The sequence below is a fragment of the Rhagoletis zephyria genome, unplaced genomic scaffold (genome assembly GCF_001687245.7).
Source record: "Rhagoletis zephyria isolate East Lansing unplaced genomic scaffold, Rhagoletis_zephyria_1.1 Rzeph_scaffold_02117, whole genome shotgun sequence".
NCBI classification, from domain to species: Eukaryota; Metazoa; Arthropoda; class Insecta; order Diptera; family Tephritidae; genus Rhagoletis; species Rhagoletis zephyria.
The window spans coordinates 22,778-30,744 of NW_016159201.1; the positions used below are offsets into that span (position 1 = coordinate 22,778).

The 7,967-nt window shown below is 36.3% G+C and overlaps 1 long non-coding RNA gene across 1 annotated transcript in view; it reads left to right on the top strand.

The window, feature by feature from the left end:
• Positions 1–5,900: 5,900 nt before the first annotated feature.
• Positions 5,901–7,967, top strand: part of LOC108366045 (uncharacterized) — a 17,978-nt gene continuing 15,911 nt past the window's right edge. Inside the window, exons 1-2 of the long non-coding RNA XR_001848043.1 lie at positions 5,901–5,983; positions 6,422–6,425. This is a non-coding gene — a long non-coding RNA (uncharacterized LOC108366045). The remainder of the gene's footprint in view (positions 5,984–6,421; positions 6,426–7,967) is intronic.

Sequence of the window (7,967 nt, forward strand, 5' to 3'; positions counted from 1 at the left end):
ACCCTTGTGCACAAGTGCGCTCGGGTATAAAAAAGATTCGCTCACTGAGATTCGAACTCGGATCTCTCGATTTGGCGTGCCAAAGCCTTGTCACCATGCTGTTCGGCCAGCAATCATACTTTGCTTTCACGGGGATGATAGGCAGTCATTCAACCGGTATGATACTACTAGTATTTCTACTGGTAGCGTGCTGATGCAGGAGCGGGCGATTGACATCTCCTATGACACCGCCATGTTAAAAATACCAGTCGTTAACATTGAAAAAGGATACAACGTGAACTAGTTGGGCTGAAACGCAAACTGGTAGCATTCTGGTTTACAACTGGTAGCTTTCCCTGGAGGACGGGAGCTACTCGGCTTTCACATACAAGTCGAGTGTGCGCAGCTATCGAACTGTTTCGCTAGCAGCGAATTAGTTTGCGCTTCCCAGTAGAAATTTTATGCATACGACATTGCTGTTGGTGGCATGAGCTTGCTGCTGTGTATACATGCCATAGTATAAATGAACCTTCATTTCCATTTAACACGCGTGGTTTCTCAGAGCGTAAGCGTACCTAACCATACACCTGTACTACTGCTGTATGCATATGGCTGTATTAATGTTTCAAACATACAAAAATGCATTAATGGATCAGTATTAAAGCATTCTTACAATATATGTATCCCCGTATGTAAATGCTACCTCTGATACATTTTAATATACGGGGACATACAAAAAAGTAGCACGTACATATGCAAATGCATATCTTGTAAAAGCCCGTTTGTTCTGAAAATTGTATCGCACACCACGTCCGTTCACTAAAATTTTTGTACAAGACTGAAAATATTACAAAAATTCCACTTCAAATTTATCAAGAAATGTACTCAAAACAACGACGACGTACATTCGCTTGCAATTCGCTAGAATTTGCATTTATTCGTGGAAATTCATGACTAGGCATGAATTGTTCACACTAATTCAATCATATAGCAAGCATTCTTCATGAATGCATACAACCGATTTCTACTGGGTTGCTAGTGTACGCATACTAAGACAAAAATGTTGCGCTGGTATTAGTAGCTCTGTCGACGCTGTGCACCACTGATGTTGATCCTGTTTGTTGCCCCTCTGAAAAAATTTTAAAAATTCTATACAAATTTCTTATGTTTGAAATGCAACCATGGATACTAGCTGGCAGGGATACTTGCAAATTCCTGGAAATTTGCGTTCGTGCAGAGATTTGCAAGTTTGTCTACTTGAGAGAGAATTTGGGAGCATTTTTTCTTATCATCTGATATTTTGAGTGATAATTCTCGCTGCATTTTCGACGAAAAACCTATTGTTTTCCCAGAGAGTTTTGCTTTACATAGAAATGTGTGCTCTTTTATTTTCATTTTGACGGATTTCAGTGTTGGTTCTTTAAATTCAAGTTGGCCTTCGGTTTTTGGAATTTAAATAAGTTCTCAGCAAAAAAATTTTGTCTAAAAAAATACATATGTGTACATAGTGCTTGAAAATATCCATTTTTCCCTCACCTTAAATCTTTAAGCGGGGGCGGCAATGATGTTTTTTTAATTAAGGCAGAAATGAATAGAGCTGTAAAAGTAACGAAAATTTGGATACCCGTATGTTTTCGTTAAAATACAAACAACACCCGTATCTTGCGTATCGCTACTTTACTCGTTACTTTTGATACAAGCACTTGTATGATAGCGTAAGAAAATGTTCGTTCACACATATGCATGCATGTATGTTAGGGTTGCCAGATTTTGAAACGGAGAAAGGAGTACATTTATATTTTCGATAGAAAAAAAGCAGTACAAGACCTAAAAAAGGAGTACAATTTTTTTTTAAATTTTTTGTGCAATTTATTGTTACAAATTACCATTAATTACGTACAAATAAACAAAGATATTTTAGAAATCTTTTTCAAAGCAACAATAAATGTTAAAACTAAATAACTATGTAAATGGGCTGGCTTTCCAATAAGGGCGGTCGTTAAAGTGATGATGATCAAAGCGGGAGTGGGCGTGGCACGCAATTGTGATATTTGGCGATTTTTCTAAGGCGTCCCAAGGGACCCATAGGGGGCCTAGGTGATCGGGGGTGCTACGCCCACTCCCCCTTCCCTCACCACCTCTTCAAAGACCGCACTTATAGGAAATTTCCCCCAACTAAATTCTACAAAAGAACTCTAAACTCTTTCAGAATATATGGCCAGTTTTTTAATTTAGGCCTTATAATTAATTTAATATTTTTCTGATTTTTATAACCGAGCGCTCTGCACCTACCTTGCTACGACCATGCCTACACCTTTTCACTATCACACTTAACTTTGCTTACTAAGTAGTATTTGCCACAATATTAATGGCAAAGTACAGGGCGTAAGATAATAACTGTCGCACAGGTTTTTTGAAAAATAAAAGGGTCCTTTATAGATGTTGCGAAAAAGAGTATTTTTTTGTTAACTTTGTAAATACTTTACATTAATTTTATTAATTACTTTTAAAATTTTAATCCTTATTTGCATTGCCAGCTTTGGGAGATAAGTTCATGCGGCACTCACGTCTTTTATAGGTGTACTTTTTCTTAGAATTTGTATAAAAAAAGAGAAAAAAAACTGTATAGGGTTGGCGTATGAATGCCCTCTTAGTCACCGGTTCGGAGTCTTTTCGATTGCTGAGTATGAGGCCTTATGTTGGACAAAAGACGGAGTATAAAGGACCCAAATGGGGGAAATTAGCCTATATTTACAGAAGATATGTAATAAAGTAACCGATGAAGACTTGCGTGCCGCTTGCGCTTTTCTCCCAAACCCGCTGGTAAACCCAAATGAAGGTTGAAATTTAAAAACAAATTAATAAAATTTTCGCAAAATCTATAAAGGTCCCTTTTATTAAAAACAAAAAAAAAACTGTGCGACAGTTATTATTTTACACCCTGTATATGATAAAATACTAATAGCTGGAAAAAGGAGAACAAAAGAAGTACAAAACTAATAAAGGAGCACATTTCCATATATTTTTTTTGGGAGTACAAGGGAGTACATTTCAATAAAAAGGAGTACCTGTACTCCCAAAAGCAGTACGTCTGGCAACCCTAATGTACGTACATATACACGCAACACACTTTAGTATCGATACGAACAACATTTTCGTTCTCGCACAATATGCTGTGTTGTATTGATTCACGTTAACTGCGTACTCATTGTTTTGGACTCGTTATCTGCTTGTATTTCTACATGTCTATCTTTATATGAACTAGAAATGAGGTAGCATTTGTGCTTGAACAAATTTGACGTGCTTTTGTCGTTGAGTTTTAGAACGCTGTTACACTTTTTGCATGCCACAATATTGTCGATTTCTTGTACATCTTCATTTTGAATTCCTGCGTAAAACTCCCACACCTCTACCACACTCTTCTACCTTGCCTTTGTACCAATTTGTGTTCTCCGTTTGAAATTTTTGTTTTAATATGCGCATTGGTAAGATTTTGGATGGTAGGCGTTTCAGTTTACATTGCTGATGTTAAATTTAATGGTGTAGCTTTATAATTTTTATATTTTTTTTTATAATTAGAAATTTTTTTTTAAATATTTTACTCACTTCTTTAAGATAAATTTTCTGCAGAGCACACGAACGAGAGTTCAAAATAATACACAATGCAAAATGTTAGCTAAACCCTAATTGCGCGAAGCAGTAAAATAAGCCCCCTTTTTCAACGAATAAAATTCGCCAATGAAAATAAAATTTATGAATTTTCTTAACATTATGTTAAATACTAACATTTTGAAAGAAAAAACTTCATAAGTATTCGCATGATAAAAACATTAGAAGGTAAAATCATTCTCTCAATTCGTCGGCCACGATTTTTTTCTGACATTTGCAAACATTTTAAAATTATATCAAATTGAATATAAAAAAATGAACTTGTTCACAATTATTGTTGTTTGAGATTAAAAATGAGAATGTGTGTGTGAGCCTGAGCTCGAATTTTAAAATTATATTGCTGCCAAACGTCAGACTGCCTCTCAATGATTTTACCTTGTAATGTTTTTATCATGAGTATTCGTATGCTTCCTATGAAGTTTTCAAATACTACTGAATTGAGTATATTGATTACTCAAGTAATCTGGAAAAACGAAACAGTGTTTTATATAGCAGAGCACTGTTGAGTAACATTGTTCAGTTATTCAAATTTATGATGTTCTCTTTTTTTGTTCCTATCTTTTTAAGTACTCTAAAATTTATGTTCCATTTACTCATGTACACACCAGGGTTTCCACTGAAAAACTTTCTTTCCTACCAAGAGCGGGTTCAAAAACCTACCAAAATGGCGTCTTTCCTCTCATTTCTTTTAATCAAGAAAACTGCGTTTTCTGGTTTTTATACTTACAATAAGATATCCTGTAAACAAAAAAATCATAATAATATCTATTATATGTATATAGTAAACAGAAAAAAGTGGTTTGCTTTTAACCAGACACACCTACCGACATGTATTTCGACCCACTGAATCCGAATCTGGGGTCCGTTTGACTTCTAAATCCTCAAAATTTCGAGTAAATTGCGAAAAATCGAAAAAGTGACAAAAATTCTTAGTTTGTAGTTTTAATAAAGCCTTCGGAGTAAATGACGTGAAAAATCGTAGTGCTCATTTGCATACTATACATATACATACATATTTTTACCTAAAGGTGAAAAGGTGCCAAGTCCACTTTTTTTTTTTTAATTTAGTTTGTGATGCAGAATGACAGATAATGCGAAACTACATCGATTTTTCGTCTCTCCCGAACAAATTCAAAAAATGGACTTATCACCTTTTCACCTTTAGTTAAAGATATATACATTAGTAAGGTAAAAATAAACCTAACGGTTAGGTTTGCCAAATGTCCGGGTCTACGAGTCTCCGGGCTTGGGACAAAATCTGCGCGCTGCGGGTATGACATTAATTTCTTCGAGTTGCGGTTAAAAACTTTGAGATTCTCCGATTTACTGGAAATGTGACTATCAATAAGTGGTTATCTTTTTTGAATCGCTCTTCTATCGCCATTTAAAATATTTTAACAACCTTGTCATTGTTGAAACTATTATCGATTCGCAACTGCAATTCAAAGAAAAATTTCTCATTTATAAACCTGCCTTTGCATCCATCAATTCAATCACTTGATAATTAGATACGCCGTGGATAAGACTTTTTATACCAATACAGAGATCAGATAATTGCCCAAGATAATTGGTTGAATTTTGCCTATACCAATAAGTAACGAGGTTTTTCAATGAATGAGGGTAAAATTGATATTGTCAAAATTTTTCGGTTTTTTTACTCCTATATTGCTCGCTTAGGAGCGTAATGGGATATCTTCGAAGCGAGTAGTTAAAGAATGTTCCCTGAGGAATGATTTGGGAGCAATAAGCGGGATTTGTCGGTTTTGTACTCCGTTACTACTCGCTTAGGAGCAAAAACCGATGTCTCCATAGCGAGCAATCCAGGAGTATTCCTTTTGATTAATAGGGGAGCAATACGTACCTCGTTCAAAAGAAATTTTGTCTTTTTGGAANGGGGGGGGTGACTTTTCATAAAGCGGCATCAATCCTCTTTCGTTTAGGGGGGATTTGTGGGGCCCACACCCCCTTCCCCCTCCGCCCCCACCTCTAAATCGTTGTATAAATAGCTAAACATTTCCCCATTTGAGTGTTGAGAACGCAAATTTAAAGCTTTTAATCAAGAATGATAGAATATCGTGGCATTTACTACATTCCTAGCAATTAAATTCAGTTGGCGGTACAAGCGTTGCTCAGCGCTTATAGAAATAATATTTAGACATGACAGCACTGTATGGTGTACTGCACTGTATGACGATGGGTACTGTGGTGACACTCAGATGGCGCCGTGTTCAATTCAATACACCGCGCTATTGCGCTGGGTTAGTGCGCTGACAACACAGGTGGCGCTGGCGTTATTGAGCTAGCGCCAAAAAAATTGCGCAATTACCCATGATTAGTATTAAGGGAATACTCCTACTAATGTCATTCCGGAAACCTCCTAAAAGTGTAATAAAAAAACGTTCCTATTCTTAAAAATACCTCCTCACAGATTAAGTAATGAGACTACACTAATATTAAACATGCATTTTAGAATAACTCGTTTATTTTCTTTCCGCAGGTTAATAATATATGTACATACATAAATATATATTCACAAATTCATAAAAGATTGGCAAAACGGTGAAACACATATGAATACATACACATACATGAAGACGCTATTGAAGATGCGGAACACGTATTTTTCGCATGCCCCCGATTTAGCGCGCTGAGGAGCAGACTTAATCAAGCGCTAGGAATAAAGGCTTCCCCAGGAAATCTGGTCCCACTAATGTTGAAAAACGAAGAAGCATGGAAAGTGGTATGCAGCATGGCTGCTCAGGTGATGCAACAGTTGCGTACCAGTGAGCAGATGAGGCGCAGACACGAACGACAACAGCAAGAAGGGAATACTATCAACGCGATAGCCTCGATATAAGCAACGAGCCCATAAAGCCCGCCACATGAAGGGATAAGTGGCGGCACGGAACAAAAGGCGGCATTTTCATCGCATCCCTCCCCGTGAAGTAATGCCTAACGGTGGTCCCGCGGGGGGCGGAAAGTAAACAGGCTTATCCTGGTTTCGTTGGGCCACTTGAGGGTAGAAAAAATTTAAATTGGAAAAAATAAAAATTGTTGCAACTTTCTTTCCTAGTAAATTTGTTTGCTTCTCGAAGCATTGATCCATCCTTTACAAGGGCCAGTAATCAGCGGTTGTGCTGCTGAGTTGGGCGAACGTTCCAAAAGCTGCTATTCAATCGCTTGTTTTGTATGGAAAAAGGTTTCACATGCAAATGGATTTTAACAATTCAGAATTTTTGTGAGAAAAAATTAAAAATATTTGACATTTTCGAGACCAAATAATTTGAAAATAAATCAAATCAGCTGCTCTACTGATACTACCTGTTCAATGTACCTTGGTAGTAGGTAAGAAAAGTGTTCATTAAAAAATAACGAAGTGGCAAGTAACTCAAAGTCTGTAATTCCACATTTAACAATTTTCAAAATTTTCGGTTTAACGCGTATATTTTTTGAAGCATTTAAGTTTAAGAACTTTTTAAGTATGTATTGTATACTACAAACAATTACGAATAGTTTGATACCTTAGCAAGAGCAGTGCTTTCAGAATAAACCAACTTTTAAAGATAAAATATGCTGCGATCTTGAGCGTAATTTTTATTCCAAAAACACTTCAATTAAAGGCACATTTGGAAAATACGTCGAAACGATCTAAATCTTTCTATAACTGATAGTCCTTATAAAATTACATATACCTGTAAAATGCTTAAAAAAATTTGTCTCTAGAAGTGTGTAAAAACCCTGATTTACTACTTTTAATGATGCTCCTTCTTTTAGTCAGAATATTTCGAGAGTGGTATCAAAGCAACTTTTTTTCGACAAATGTTCTGATAGTTGCTCTTACTTAATTGGAGCCTTCTGAATTCAATGGCGTCCTAAGTTTTAGCCTATTGGCTCCACTTTTCGAGATGGCGGTACTTGAAACTTTGCTTAAATTTTAACTATTTTATAAAAAAAGTCCCTGGGTTTTGAATATATTTTACTAAAATTTTGCACATAACCGTTTTTATACCCGAGCGCACTTGTGCACAAGGGTATATTAATTTTGTTCACATAACGGTTGTTTGTAACAGCCAAAACGAATCGAGATAGATATAGACAAATGTATACATAAATGATCAGGATGAAAAAAGAAATCGATTAAGCCATGTCTGTCTGTCCGTCCGTCTGTCCGTCTGTCCGTCTGTGCGTCTGTCTGTCCGTCCGTGTACACGATAACTCGAGCAAAAATTGAGATATCTCAACGAAATTTGGTATGTAGGTTTCCCTTAATCCAAGGTAGGTTGGTATTGAAAATGGGCGAAATCGGACTTTAACCACGC